The sequence below is a fragment of the Heterocephalus glaber genome, unplaced genomic scaffold, assembly GCF_053883595.1.
Source record: "Heterocephalus glaber isolate CG9 unplaced genomic scaffold, H.glaber_assembly_v1.0 deba00000594, whole genome shotgun sequence".
NCBI classification, from domain to species: domain Eukaryota; kingdom Metazoa; phylum Chordata; class Mammalia; order Rodentia; family Bathyergidae; genus Heterocephalus; species Heterocephalus glaber.
Genome location: NW_028258151.1, coordinates 10,000,001 through 10,015,816, shown reverse-complemented (window position 1 = coordinate 10,015,816; position 15,816 = coordinate 10,000,001).

Sequence of the window (15,816 nt, the reverse complement as noted above, 5' to 3'; positions counted from 1 at the left end):
CCCTGAACATCCACTCAGATGTCACTCTAACACTCACCCTTCTTTCTTCAAGGTAAGTTGAGTACAGTCACAACAAGATCAGTAACTTTGGGGTAGTATATAGATTTCATACCACAAAACTGTTATTTTGTAACAAGTGAAACAGGTAAAGTTTCAAACATGTTTGCATATGTCCAGAGCAGCCATAGTGGCGTGTTTGCTGATGGAAAAAGTCTGGTAAGCTGAGAACCACAGCTCCAAGATTGGGGAAGACCCTGATCTCTGTGTGATGCTGAGAACCAGCCAGTGAGGACCATGATGACCCACGGCTGGAAAGGGGCTGGCTAGTTCTCTGTTGTTGATGGGATGGTGAATTTCCCTGTCGTGCTCAGAGACAGTCTGGGCTGAGGGTCCTTCTCAGGCTCCTAACTCACGGGGCCTCCCTGGACTGGTTTTTTTTGTGTGGAAAGGTAAGTGGGCGTCTTCTCAATATTATTACTCAGCAGAACGAGCAAGAGATGGAGATCTAGACCCTCTGAGTTGGCTCCTCTCCATAGCACCAATTGTTCATGCATAGGGAAATTGTCATCTGGGGAAGAGGGGTAAATGGGAATTTTACACAGCATTTCTTTCTCCCACAGGTGAGGTCCAAATATCTCTTCTGAAAACAAAGATGGTTTAACATTTAAAAATATAAAAATGCAAAGTGACAGCAAAATATCTGACACTTCAGTAGGAGGTTAAATTGCTACGCAGAATTTTAAGATCCTCTGTGCAGTTTAGTTCTCTTAAATACATCAAAGGAATATGACAAATATTTACATGCAGAAAATGCTATTTTCTATAATATTCTGGATTAATGAAAAATCTACATAGGATTTTAATCTTACTGAAGGCTGTATTCCAGCATAGGTGCCAAACTACAGGACCAAAATCACCCTGATTAGACCACCAAGAAATACAGAAGATAACAATATTCCCAGTTCAGCCACAGTACCACACCACAGTCCCTCTGCTGAATAAAATGTGTCCTGTGTTATCTTCTCTACACAAAGAAGCTTTTCCAATCTTAACTGTTCTGTTATTTTTTTAGGTACTGGGGATTGAACTCGGGACCTTGCCTTGGCAAGGCAGGCGGAGAAACCACTGAGCTAAATCTCCGGCCCTGTTCTGTTATTTTTAACTTTATAATGTGACCTTGGGCTAATGGGAAATTTTTGAGCACAAGACATAATTTCTGTCTCTTGGCTCATTAGTCTACATGCAAGAGCATTTGAATGTTCTTTATTCCACCAGTAATTATGTAATCTGTATGATTTGAATATGTTCAACTAGTGGTGCTAGTTGGGAGTATGCAATCTTTCCACACAGTATGTCACACATACTAATGAATTGTATTGCACATAATTATATAACACATAGTAAAGAATAAACCATTAATGTGAATACACAGAAATAGTCTGCACTCACCCTGTGACCCTGTATTTATTTTTCTGTAATATTTTGTATTTATTTTTTCATTTGGATAAAGAATGAGCTTGACTGCTAGTAAACACAATACAAGTTATGTTTTGTTATTTTTCCTTTGTTTACATATTTCTTTTATAGTTTTGGCAAGAAAACACTTTGTGTTTTCTACCAACCTATTGTATTGAGAAATCACAAGGATTATCAAGAAGTTAGTAACTACCAGACCAACAGGAGGAGTTGTCTCCATGTTAATTCAATCCCTCGACTGCCTTAGCAAGATTAAAAACAACTTGATTTTGTGTGTTTCTGATGACTCTTTGCCCGCTCCTGCTTGTCTGGCCCCTCTTGCCTGGGGGATCCTCTTCCTTGTTTGCAGGCCCTTCTTTCAGAGTTCCTCTGGGACAACTGAACTGTAAGACCGTGGGCCTCACCAAACACTCCAAGGAGCCGACTACAGCGAAGATCACCCGGGAGGGAACACATTGGACAAGTTGTGAATGTAAAACAGACCTTTATTAGTCTGGTCAGACGGCACCCTCCAAGCACCAAGCTTAGAGAGGCACCTGGTTCAGGGACTGAGGTCTTTTTATAGGGGTCACAAGAGGGAACTTGGCAAGAAAAATTACAGAAGTGAGATGATGGGGGCTGGGGTAGTGTAACAACCAATCTTTCCATAACAGGCATGAGGCTAACTTGTGGTTTCCTTGGAACAGCAACAAGCACATTCTGGGAACTCGACATCCCCATGGTGAAGTGTAACAGAAGCAGACAAGATGGGGCCTTATTACAAAATGGAGTAACTTTTGTTCAGTCTCACAGAACCACTCTTAGGCTTGAAAACTGATTACCTGATGACATCTCACTGTTAGTTACAGGAAACAGAGTTCTTGACACTTCTGGTTTCTGTTTCTCTCTCCAAATTGTGTGAATCTGATTAAATCATACACTTGATGTTTATGTTCTTGTAACAGAAACACATTTAATGGGATGCACCAATCAAAGAAAATTTCCAGGTTATTATATACTATTTTTTGAACTATTTTTATGGTGCAAAAGCAAACTTGTAGCAACACTGTCTAAAACATGAATGTACAGCTTACTAGACATTGTTATTATGTCTATTATTATTATGGCAAAAGAATATCTACTGTCATCCAGGTAAATAGGTAAAATGCTACCAGCACCTGAGAATACCCTCACATTTTTCCCCTCTCTCCCTTTCTCAGACAAATTAACTGCTATCCTGATTTTTTGTGGTAATTGCTTCCTTTCTTTTCTCTATAATTCACCATTTATATATCCATTCTCCCAAACCACAGTTTAGTTTTCTCCTTTTTTTTTTTTTTTTTTTGTACAGGGACTCAAACTCAGGACCTTGTACTTGCCAGGAAGGCGAGGTACAACTGAGCTAAATTCCCTGATAAATTTTTCTTTCTTTCTTTCTTTCTTTCTTTCTTTCTTTCTTTCTTTCTTTCTTTCTTTCTTTCTTTTATACCCTTTTATTGGTACATTTTTAGGTGTACAATATAATGACATTCATCATTAGAGATATGCACTTTTACATACTCTCTTGGTTCTTAATTTTTCCCCCTTCTCCTGCCCTTCAACCCCTCCATCCCTCCCTATTTACAAAGACTTTGTTTCCTTTTTTTCACTTTTTCATATTAATTCCATTCCCTTCTTTCTTTTCCCCTACCCCTCCCACTTCCCCTTCCCCTTTGCCCCTTTTCTTCCTATTTCACATTGTCTATTATACCTTTTAGTCCTTATTTACACTTTCAGATTTTCACACTAGAGAAACTATTTGGTATTTACACATGTGTGTCCTATTTATTTCACTTAAGAGTATTGCCTCAATTTGCATCCATTTAGCAATAAATGTCTCTAATTTCTCATTTTTTATGGCTGAATAGTACTCCATTTTATTAAAAAAAACACATTTTCTTGATCCAGTCTCCAGTTGATGGGCATTTGGGCTGTTTCCAAGTTTTAGCTATTACAAACTGTGCTGCTATGAACATGGGTGCACACTGTGGTATGATTCTTTTAATTCTTTGGGGAAGATAACCACTAGGGGAATAGCTGGTCAAATGGGATTTCCAGTCCTAGTTCTTTGAAATAGCTCCATACAGATTTCCACAGTGCTTGCACCAGTCTACACTCCCAGCAGCAGTGGATCAGGGTTCCTCTTTCCCCACAGCCCAGCCAGCATTTGTTATTGGTTGATTTCCTCATAGCAGCCATTCTTTCTGGGGTGAGGTGGAATCTCAGAGTTGTTTTCATTTGCATCTCTCCAATGACCAGTGATGTTGAACATTTTTTCATATGTTTATTTGCCATTTCTACTTCTATGTGTGAGAAATGTCTGTTCATTTCAGATGCCCATTTTTGGATTGGGTCTTTAAATTTGGGAGGTCTGATATTTTTAAATTCTTTATAGATTCGAGATAGTACACCTTTGAGGGACTGCTGGTGAAAATTTTTTCCCAGATTGTGGGTTGTCTCTTCACACTGCTGGTGCAGAAGCTTTTTAGTAAGGAGAGATCGCAGTTGTTGATTCTTTGTGCTAGTTCATGGGAACTGAGGTTTTGTTCATAAAGTCTTTTCCTACACCAATGTCTTCAAGAGTTCTACCTAACCTCTATTCCAACCAGTTCAGTGTTTCTGTTTTTATATTTAGGTCTTTAACCCATTTTGATTTTAGTTTAGTGCATGGTGAGAGATATAGGTCTAGTTTTAGTCTTTGGCAAGTTGAAACCCAATTTTTCCAGCACCATTTATTAAATAGGCTATCTTTCCTCCATTGAGGGCGTTTGGCTCCTTTGTCAAAGATGAGATGGCTGAGTGTGTCTGGAGTTGTTTCTACATCTTCTAATCTGTTCCACTGGTCTTCAGGTCTGTTTCTTTCCCAGTACCATGCTGTTTTTATCAGAGTAGCTTTGTAGTATAGTTTCAAGTTGGGGGTTGTAATACCCCCTGCCATGTCTCTGTTATCTAGAATTGCTTTTGCTATTCTGGGTCTCTTCTTGTTCCAAATGAATTTTTGGATTGTTTTCTCAAGGTCCATGAAGTATGCTGCTTGGACTTCAATTGGGATTGCATTGAATCTATATAGCAATTTTGGAAGTATGGCCATTTTCACTATGTTGATCTTTCCCACCCAGGAACAAAGGATGTCTTTCCATTTTCTGATATCCCCTTCAATCTCTTTTTTCAAAGTGCTATAGTTTTCAGAGAAGAGGTCTTTGATTTCTTTTGTTAGGTTGAGTCCTAGGTATTTCAGTTGTTTGGATGCTATTGTGAAAGGAATTGTTTGCCCTATTTCTCTCTCAGTGAGTCTGTTGTTCGTGTAGAGGAAATATATTGATTTTTCTGGGCTGACCTGGTATCTAGCTACTTGACTGAATTTGGTTATTAAGTCTAGAAGACTTTTGGTGGAGTTCTTGGGGTCTTCTATATAGAGTATCATGTCATCTGCAAATAATGACAGTTTGACTTCTTTATTTCCTATCTTTATTCCTTTTATTTCTTTCTCTTGTCTAATTGCCATGGCTAATGTTTCCAAAACTATATTGAACAGGAGTGTAGATAGTGGACATCCTTGTCTTGTTCTTGATTTTAGTGTGAAGGATTTCAGTTTTTGACCATTTAGTATGATATTGGCTGTTGGTTTTTCATAGATGGCTTTTATCAGATTGAGGTAGAGACCATCTATTCCAATTTTTTGTAGGGTTTTTATCATAAATGCATGTTGGATTTTGTCAAATGCTTTTTCTGCATCTATGGAGATGATCATATGGTTTTTTGTCCCTGGCTCTATTGATATAGTGTATTACATTGATTGATTTGTGTATTTTGAACCACCCCTGCATCCCTGGGATGAATCCTACTTGGTCAGGGTGTGGAGAGCAGTGTGTGGAGAGTGGTGTTAGCCAAAGAGGCTCCATTTTGAATCTTACCCTCCATTGTATAGAGCAAGGAGACTATGTTATGAGGAACTGCGTCCTTGCCGAATTAGATTGCCCTGGAACGTGATGAACGTTCTGTAACCCCGAGAAACAAAGAAGCCCATGAGGGTGGGGAATTCCCAAAGAACTAGAAAACAAGGAAGCAGGTGTCTCTGGATAAGGGTCATGATTAACAACCAAACTCACCTGTTGTATAAAAGAGAGGAGAAAAATAAACTTGGGCGCTCGGTCTCTGGGAGCCCTCCCGACTCTATCTCTTTGTCTTTATTTTTCTTCATCCTCACTCCCCTATGCAGGTACTGTTCGACAAGTGACGGCGGGCTCTGTCATCAGGGTGTATGATCTTCTTGATGATCTTCTGCATTCTATTTGGCAGTATCATAGTAAGGATTTTCGCATCTATGTTCATTAGTGAGATTGGCCTGTAGTTCTCTTTTTCGGTTGAGTCTTTTTCTGCTTTGGGGATCAAGGTGATGCTTGCTTCCAGGAATGAATTTGGGAGTATTGCTTCTCTTTCAATTTCATTGAAGAGTTTAAACAGTAGTGGCAGTAATTCCTCTCTAAATGTCTTGTAGAATTCAGCAGTGAGGCCATCAGAACCTGGGCTTTTCTTGGTTGCTAAGTTTTTAATTATGTTTTTAATTTCATGGATTGATATTGGGCTGTTTAGAATTTTTAGGTCTTCTTCGTTCAACTTTGGTAATTCATATGTATCTAGGAATCTGTCCATTTCTTCTGTGTTTTCTATCTTATTGGCATATAGGTTCTTAAAGTAGATATTGATGATCCTCTGTATTTCTGCTGGGTCTGTTGTAATTTCACCCTTTTCATTCCTAATTGCATGGATTTGGGCCTTTTCTTTCCTTTTTCTGATAAGGTTGGCTAAGGGTCTGTCAATTTTGTTTATTCTTTTGAAGAACCAACTCTTGGCTTCATTGATTTTTTGTATTATTTTCTTAGTCTCCATTGCATTGATTTCTGCTCTGATCTTTATACTTTCCTCCCTTGTATGAGCTTTGGGGTTGTCCTGCTCTTCTCTTTCTAGAAGCTTGAGGTTCAGCATCAAGTTGTTTAATTGACCTCACTCTATTTTGCTAATATGCGTATTCACTGCTATGAATTTCCCTCATAAGATTGCTTTCATTGTGTTCCATAGATTCCGATATGTTGTGTTGTCATTGTCATTTACTTGAAGGAACTGTCTGATTTCTTCTTTAATTTCCTGTGTGACCCATTGGTTATTCAGAAGTGTGTTGTTCAATTTCCATGTATTTATGAAGTTTTTGCAGATTCTTTTGCTATTGATCTCCAATTTCATCACACTACGGTCTGATAATGTACAGGGGATAACTTCAGTTCCTTTGCACTTACCTAAATATGTTCTATGAGAGAGTATGTGGTCTATTTTGAAGAATGACCTGTGTGCAGCTGAAAAGAATGTGTATACTGATTTTGAGGTGTGAAACACTCTGTAAACATCTGTTAAGTTCATATGTTCAAGAGTTTGATTGAGTTCTAGTATTTTGTTGCTTGTTTTTTGTCTAGTTGATCTATTTGTGACAATGGGGTATTGAGGTCCCCCACTACTATTGTGTTAGTGCTCATATGGTTTTTCATGTCCATTAGTATTTGTTTTATATAGTTAGGTGCACTAGTGTTTGGTGCATAGATATTTGTGATTGTCATCTCTTCCTCTTGGATTGTTCCCTTTACAAGGTTTGTCTCTCTTAAACAGTGTGGGTTTGAAATCCACTTGATCTGCAAAGAGGATAGCTACTCCTGCTTTTTTGGGTTCTCACTGCATGGAGTATTGTTTTCCACCCTTTAACTTTCAGTCTATGAGTTTCTTTTTGAATTAAGTGTGTTTCTTATATGTAGCATATTGTTGGATCTTGCTTCTTGATCCATTCTGCCAGTCTATTTCTTTTGATTGGTGAATTGAGAACATTAACATTGATGGTTATAACTGATACAAATTGACTTATCACTGTCATGACTTTTTCTTTTTGTTTGATTCTCCCACTTTGCTTTTAGTTTCTTGTCATGCCCAGTGGATTCATTCTGCTTTGCTTCCTGGGGCTGTGATACTCCTTGTCTTTTCCTAGGATTTTGTCTAAAAGTTTTTGGAGTGCTGGTTTGGTATTCATGAAGTTCCTAAGGTGCTCTTTGTCATGAAAGTATCTTATTTCACCATCAATTTTGAATGATAGTTTTTCAGGGTACATCAATCTGGGTTGGAGGTTGTTTTCCTTTAGGTCTTGAAACACATTACTCCAAGCTCTTCTTGCCTTGATGGTTTGCATTGAGAAGTCTGCTGTGATTCTGATGGGCTTTCCTTTTCTCTAACTGCTTGTAGAATTTTGTTCTTTTGCTGGGTTTCTGGAATCTTAACAATTATCTGCCTATGTGCAGATTTTTTTTGATCAAGGCTATTTGGAGTCCTATATGCCTCACTTATGTAAATGTCAAGTTCTTTTCCCCTGCTTGGGAATTTTTCTGCCATCACTTCTGTGAAGAGATTTTTTTGTCATTTGCACTCTCTCTTATTTCTTCATTGACTCCAATCAGTCTTATGTTATTTTTCTTTGCATCATCTAGCAGCTGCTGGATTGATTTCTTGTCGTCCTCTACAATTTTAAAGAATTTTTTCTTTTCCTGGTCACTAGTTGCAATCTTATCTTATATATCTGAAATTCTGTTTTCACATTGGCTCATTTTTCTGCATAGACTTTCAATGGAGTTTTTAATCTCCTGAAAATCTGTTTACATCTGTATTATGGATTCAGTTTGTTTCCTATGTTGGCATTCTATCATGTTCCTTGTCTCCTCTATATTTTTATCTGTATCCTCTCTAGATTTATTAATCATGTCTTGCACTATGGGCACAATCTTTGCTGTTATGTGAGAAATTATTTCTGATTTCATTATTTCCAGATCCTCTTTCATTGGTAGTTCAGGGAGTTCAGGTAGTTGAGCATCAGAGAGTTCCATCTTGTTTCTTTTTGGGATTGCTGTAGCTGATCTGGAAGTCTGGTTCTGAGGCTTGTTTATCTGTCTTCTCATTTTGATGGGTGGGGTGGGGTGCGTGGCTCACCTCCTCTGTGCTGGGAGCTGTTGCACGCCTACCCGGATGCCTCCTCCAGGCTGGGAGCCAAGGCATGCCTACCCAGAAGCCCCTTCCATGCTGGGAGCCATGGCACGCCTACCCAGAAGCCTCTTCCTGGCTGGGAGCTGTGGCACGCTGACCTAGACGTCTCCTCTGGGCTGGGAGCCATGGCACTCTAACCCGGAGGCCTCCTCTGTGCTGGAAGCCACAGCATGCCTACCTGAAAGCCTCTTCCATGCTGGGAGCCCAGTTTTCTCTATTAAAACAAAAACTTATATAAATGTTAAGTGTTTAGTGTTTGGGTCTGGTTTAGTGAGGATCCAGTTCCTTGTGGCAGGAAACAAAAACATATTCAAAAGATTTGAAGGAGCTTCGGGAAAGATCACACACAAATTGGGATCAGGTTAAAAGATTAACAATTACAAGACAAGAAAAGATATCACCATACCCCAGGACTATCAGCAGTGGGGAGTGAGGACCTTCATCACCTAAAGACACAAAGGGCCCAGGGAAGGACATGCAGGTGCTGCACCTGTGCCACTGCTGGTGAGGCCTAGGCAAAGAGGTCCCAGGGACAGGTATCTGGACCTTCCATGCTCTGCCCTACCTCTTGTGGGGCTGTTTCTGCTCAAGAGCCAGAGGGCAAGTAACATCTTCAGAAAGAAGCTTCTGAGATTACCAAAGCCCTAAGTCTTCCTGGCTCCACCTCCAGGCCCAGAGATGGGGAGAGAGCAAGCTCAGTGGGACCCATGGGCCTTGTCCAAACAGGTGTCTTTTTTTGACATTGTTTCAAAAATTTGTTTACATTCTTTTATATGGTTCTGTTTTGTTTACTTTCACTGCTACTTAGTACTGTAGTATAGGAATATCTAATTATTTATCAGTGTTGTTGTTGATGAATATTTGGTTTGTATCTTGCTTTGTTTATCATAACTAACCATACTTGGGTTATCTTGTTTTGGGTCTTACATTTATATATTGGGGTGCATAATATTTATTCCCATTACGTTCATATGAGACAGCAGAATTACTAGAAAATGCAGTGTTTTTAGATTCAGATTTCATAAATAATGTCAAAATATCTTCTAAAGTTGAGCCAATTTATACTCCCACCAGCGGTTCATGAGATCTGTCCTTCACAGCCTTGCAAATCATGTGTATCACAGTCTTTTTAATGTGATATGTATTGTGTGGTTGCTCAATTTTAATTTCCTTCATCAGTCACAAGGCCACACATTTTATATTCTCATTGGTTATTTGGATAATTTTTAGACTCTAGTTTCTTGTCCATTTTACTATTTTATTTGTATGTAAGAAGATTTAAAAATATATAACTGATTACTAGTTCTTTCTTAAATGTGGCGGGGTATACAATATTTACACATGGGTATATGTATACATACACATGTGTGTCCCCCTTCTAGTTTATTTTCTCTGTCTATGCACTTCGATACATAGAGGTTTTAAAAACCTTTTGTAGCTAATTTATCAATCTTTTTTATAGTTAGTGCTTCTGTGTTATATATAAAAACAGTTGCCTTTTCATTTACTTAGATATTTTCTCATTTTCTCTTAATAGGGTTTTATAGTTTCCTGTGTAAAAGTCTTGCATATGTTTTCTTAGTTTTATTCATAGGTATTTTATATTATTTACACTATTGCAAATAGTACCTTTCTAAACTTTATTTCTTAATTGTTGCTGTTATAGAGAATTAAATTTATTTTTGTACATAACATTTTATTTTCCAACCAGGAAAATAGACTATTCTAAGCATTTTATACAGAAGTAATTTAATGCAAAGGATTCATAGAACAGTTGATCATGGAACTGAGAATACAAAGAGGGAGGGAAGGGACAACCCAAAAATTACAAGAGAGCAGCCAGCTGCTTCTGCTCCTAGGCTGGAAAGGTAAAGGAAGTGACACTATTGACCCAAGAGACCAGCACTGCACCATTGAGATGGGACCACAGAAACCCTGAAGCAGGGGCTAGAGTCAGTGTTTGCCTGAGATGCTGTGAAAACAAAAGCACAGAGCTAAACACAAACAGAGGGAGTGAAGGAAATCCACTACATTTCCTCTTTCCTGCCTACTAATATTCATCCAGTGCCTTCTGTGGTCTGAATGTATGTAGAAGCTAGAGGCAAATGCAAATGTAAATATTGTTCCCTGTAGTACAATGCAGAGGAAAGCCACAGGATGTACCTCAGAGTACTGGAGACCTCTGAGATGTTACCAGAAACCTCTGCAGTAGGCTCTAGTCTTCTGCCCTATGTAGTATGCAGGCCTGAGAAAAAACCTGAAAGACAGAACTAAGAGAGACAGAAAAAGGGGTACCAGGACAACAAAGACACTGGCCAGTCCAAGCCATTCATTTTTATTAGCAATCAACTGGGGAAAGGCTAGCTAGGTGCAAGAGCAGTACTACATGCAAGGATATGCCATTGTGCGGTTTCTATGGAAATTAATGTAAACAAGGCTCTTAAAAGACAAAACAAAGCATTCTCAAATTATGAACAGACTAGACAAAATATATGGTTGTAGTTAGAACATCGTCCTTCTAGTAAGAAGGTTTTTGTGGGAATGGAATTGGATGCGAGTTACTCTGACCTTGGCACATAGGCTTCGGCTGGACTCCTATAGTTAAACCAATTGTGGGGTTGACTCTTCACAGCCTGCTTTGGGCATAATCAATATTGCAGTCTGCCACATCAGAGGGCCAGATAGAAGACTGGCCCAGTGTTAATTATTCTGATATTGTGTTTCCCTTTTCCCTGTGTATCTCTTGTTTTATATTCTAATATACTTGACTCTATCTCCCCTTAATAATAAGTTTTATTACTCCCTTTTTGATCCTGGTAACTTTTTTTTTTCTATTTTAATTTACTAGTTAGGTGTACGAAAATTTATAAGCTTCTGAGATCACCAAAGCGTTCTGAAGTGACTTGAAATCTTCCTGGACCCATCTGCAGAATCTCTTTGTGGACAGTTCAAGCCTATTTGATAGGACTTATTCTGCCTAGTTTGTTTTTAGAATTGTAAATTCAAAGAATTTCAGAGCTGGAAGGGATCTAAGAGTTCATCTAATTCAGAAGTTAATGAACTCTAGCCTTTGTACCAAATCTGGCCACTCTGTTTCTATAACACTTCATTGGAAGGCAGCCACACTACTTTGTTCATGTAATATCACTGGCGGCTTTTGTGCTATAGTGGTAGAGTTGAGGAGCAGAACAGAGACTGTGTGGTCCTCAAAGCCCCAAATCTTTATTATCTGACTATATTTACAGAATTAGTTTGCCAGCCCCTGATCTATTTTGTTCTCTTCATTTGAAAATGAAGAGTTTGGTCACTGCCCAAGGTCACACAGCCGTTAGTGGTGGAGTGTGGATAGATCACAGACCTTTAGATATTGAGATCAGGGTTTTTCTTTTTCACTGTGTCATCTGAGAACAGCCTCTTTCTGACCCGATGTGGAAGTCTGCTTGCATTGGGTGGGATGAAGGTCCTAAAGTGGAGATGGTCAGGGGCCTGGCCAGATGGGAGGCTGGCCCAGACTTGGTATGCAGACTTTCTGTTTATATTGAGGGTAAGACCCTGAGAATAATAGCTGGCTTTTGCCCTCCCCCCAGCAATAAAGAAAAAGCCCTGTAAAGAATTAATTGTTTCTTTTCTTACCCATACTCCTTTCTTTCCCTTGCAATATTGTTATTGTGCTATGTCTAGTGAAAGTTATAGACATTTTAAATTTATTAATTTCAGTTTGGAAGTACTGTGTTCTCATCGACTTGAAGTTAAGATTTCCAAAGGACCTTGAATTATTATTTACCGAGTTTGTTGTCATTATTCATGGCTTTCTAGGCATAAAAACATTCAATTAAAATTTCAAGCAGTGCTGTATGGCAATGGATACAGGGAGAATTTCTATTGAAAAATGAATGACCTTGAATCTACTTTTTTCAATATTGAGGTCTCAGCTTTATTCTATTTGAAAAGGCATAAGCAATTATCAAAAAACATGTTAAATTACTTTACATATTTTCTTTCCCATGCTATTTATCTCCCACTTTCTCACTATTTCTAATAAAATACAGCAGTGTTCAAATGGAAAGATTGATTCTGAGCTTTTAAGCTTATCCTTGTCCTCTTGTTGTTTACCACTGCCTTGCTTTGAGTGTGTTAAGTGCCAATTATCTTAACAGAGTTTTTACTTAACTAGATATTCCCATAAATGAGGAACTTTTAGTAGGTGTGATAAGGAACTTGATTTGGTTTCTATTAACCTAAATGTGTCATTTTTTTTTACTGCTCTGTAGGATGATTCTCATCTTAAAGTTCACTTCAAATCCTTTCTGCTTTGAATATCTTTGGAATGCTATGGCTTCAGTTGGATTATTTTAGAACCCAAACATGAGATTTATATATTTTTTAATTTATAGAGTTAATGGAATGGTTGTTTTCTTTCTCCCTGCAACAATCTGCACATTTGATTCCCTATCAATTCTCAGGTTTTGAGCTCTGTTACTAATGGAAGCTAGTTACAGTCATGGGTTGTCATGCCTCAGCTCATTTCCCCACCCAGGGCCTCACGTGTTTCCAGAAAGGACAGGCATAGGCAAGTGCAGGTGTCAGTTGCTTCAGAGACATACCTAAGTGAGGTACGTCAGGGGAGGGGCTAGGTTGAAAGCAAATGCTTAAAAGGCGCTTTGATCATCTTCTCTCCCTATCTCAAGATCATGTGTCCCTATCAATTCTTTTTTTTTTTTTTGCTTCAATTCTTTTATTGGTACGTTTTAGGTATACAATACGTTTATGTTTATCATTGGGTGCTTGTACCTGTACATGATGTATCTTGGTTCTTATTTTTTCCCCATTACTTGTTTGCCCCTCACCCCCTCTTCCCTTCCCCATTTACACAGACTTTGTTTCCATTTTCCTCTTTTCTCACAATTTTTCCTTTCCCCTCTTTCCCTTCCCCTTCGCCTTCCACTTCCTCCACCCCTTTGGACCTTCTCTTCCTATTTCAATTTACCAATTGTTCATTTTAATCATTTTAATCCTTATTTATACTTTCAGTTTTTCACACTAGAGAAACTATTCAATATTTACACATGCGTGTCCTATTTATTTCACTTAAGAGTATGGCCTCAAAATGCATCCATTTAGCTATAATTGTCTCTAGTTTCTCGTTCTTTATGGCTGAGTAGTACTCCATTTTATAAAAAAACCCCACATCTTCTTTATCCAGTTTCCAGTTGAAGGGCACTTGGGCTGTTTTCAAGCATTAGCTATTATGAACTGTGCTGCTATAAACGTTGGTGCACATATATTGCTGTGGTATGGTTCTTTTAATTCTTTTGGGAAGATACCCAGCAGGGGAATAGCTGGGTCAAATGAGACCTCTAGTCCTAGTTCTTTGAGGTATCTCCATACTGATTTCCACAGTGGTTGCACCAGTCTGCACTCCCACCAGCAATGGAGAAGGGTTTCTTCCCATACCCCCGCCAACATTTGTTATTGGTTGATTTCTTGATAGCAGCCATTCTTTCTGGGGTGAGGTGGAATTTCAGTGTTGTTTTCATCTGCATCTCTCAAATGACCAGTGATGTTGAACATTTTTTCATATATTTGTTTGCTGCTTTTACTTCTTTGTGTGAGAAATGTCTGTTCATTTCAGATGCTCATTTTTGAATTGGGTCTTTGAACTTGGGGGGCCTGATTTTTATCAGTTCTTTACATATTCTAGATAGTAGTCCTTTGTCTGAGGTACAGCTGCTAAAATTTTTTTCCCATATTATACGTTGTCTGTTAGTTCTGTTGGTGGTTTCTTTTGCAGTGCAGAAGCTTTTTAATAAGATGAGATCCCAGTTGTTGATTCTTTGTGCTAGTTCCTGAGCTGCTGAGATTTTGTTCATAAAGTCTTTTCCTATGTCAGTGTCTTCAAGAGTTCTACCTAACTTATCTTCCAGCAAGTTTAGTGTTTCTGTCTTAATATTTAGATCTTTAATCCACTTCGATCTTAGTTTAGTGCATGGTGATAGATATGGGTCTAGTTTTAATCTTTGGCAGGTTGAAATCCAGTTTTTCCAACACCATTTATTAAATAGGCTATCTTTCCCCCATTGAGGGTGGTTGGCTTCTTTGTCAAAGATGAGTTGGCTGGATATGCCTGGAGTTGTTTCTGGATCTTATAATCTATTCCACTGATCCTCAGGTCTGTTCCTTTGCTAGTACCATGCTGATTTTATCACAGTAGCTTTGCAGTATAGTTTCAAGTTGGGGATTGTGATACCCTCAGCCATGTCTCTGTTGCTTAGAATTGCTTTAGCCATTCAAGGTCTCTTCTGGTTCCAAATGCATTTTTGGATTGTTTTCTCTAGTTCTGTGAAGTATATTGTTGAAACTTCAATCAGCATTGCATTAAATCTATATAGTAGTTTTGGAAGTATGGCCATTTTCACTATATTGGTTCTTTCTACCCAGCAGCAAGGGATGTCTTTCCGTTTTCTTATATCCTCCTCAATCTCCTTTTTCAGAGTGTTATAGTTTTCAGTGTAGAGGTCTTTTGCTTCCTTTGTTAGATTGATTCCTAGATAGTTCATTTTTTTGGATGCTGTTGTAAAAGGAATTGTTTCCCTAATTTCTCTCTCAGTGAGTCTGCTATTTGTGTACAAGAAGGCTATTGTTTTTTGAGTGTTGACCTTGTACCCAGCTACTCTACTGAATCTGTCAATTAAGCCTAGAAGTCTTTTGGCAGAGTTTTTTGGGTCTTCTATGTAACGTATCATATCATCAGCAAATAATGACAGTTTCACTTCTTCCTTTCCTACCTTTATTCCTTTTATTTCTTTCTCTTTTCTAATTGCCATGGCTAAGGTTTCCAGAACTATAATGAAGAGGAGTGGTGATAGTGGGCATCTTTATCTTGTTCCTGATTTTAGCATGAAAGTTTTCAGTTTTTGACCATTTAGTATGATGTTGGCTGTTGGTTTTTCATAGATAGCCTTAATCAGGTTGAGATAAAGACCTTGTATTCCAATTTTCTGTAGGGTTTTTATCATGGATGGGTGCTGGATTTTGTCGAATGCTTTTTGTGCATCTATGGAGATGATCATATGGTTTTTGTCCTTGACTCTGTTAATATAGTGTATTACATTTATTGATATATGAATATTGAACCATCCTTGCATCCCTGGGATAAATCCGAATTGGTCAGGGTGTATGATCTTCTTGATGACCCTCTGTATTCTGTTTGTCAGTATCTTGTTGAGGATTTTTGCATCTATGTTCATTAGG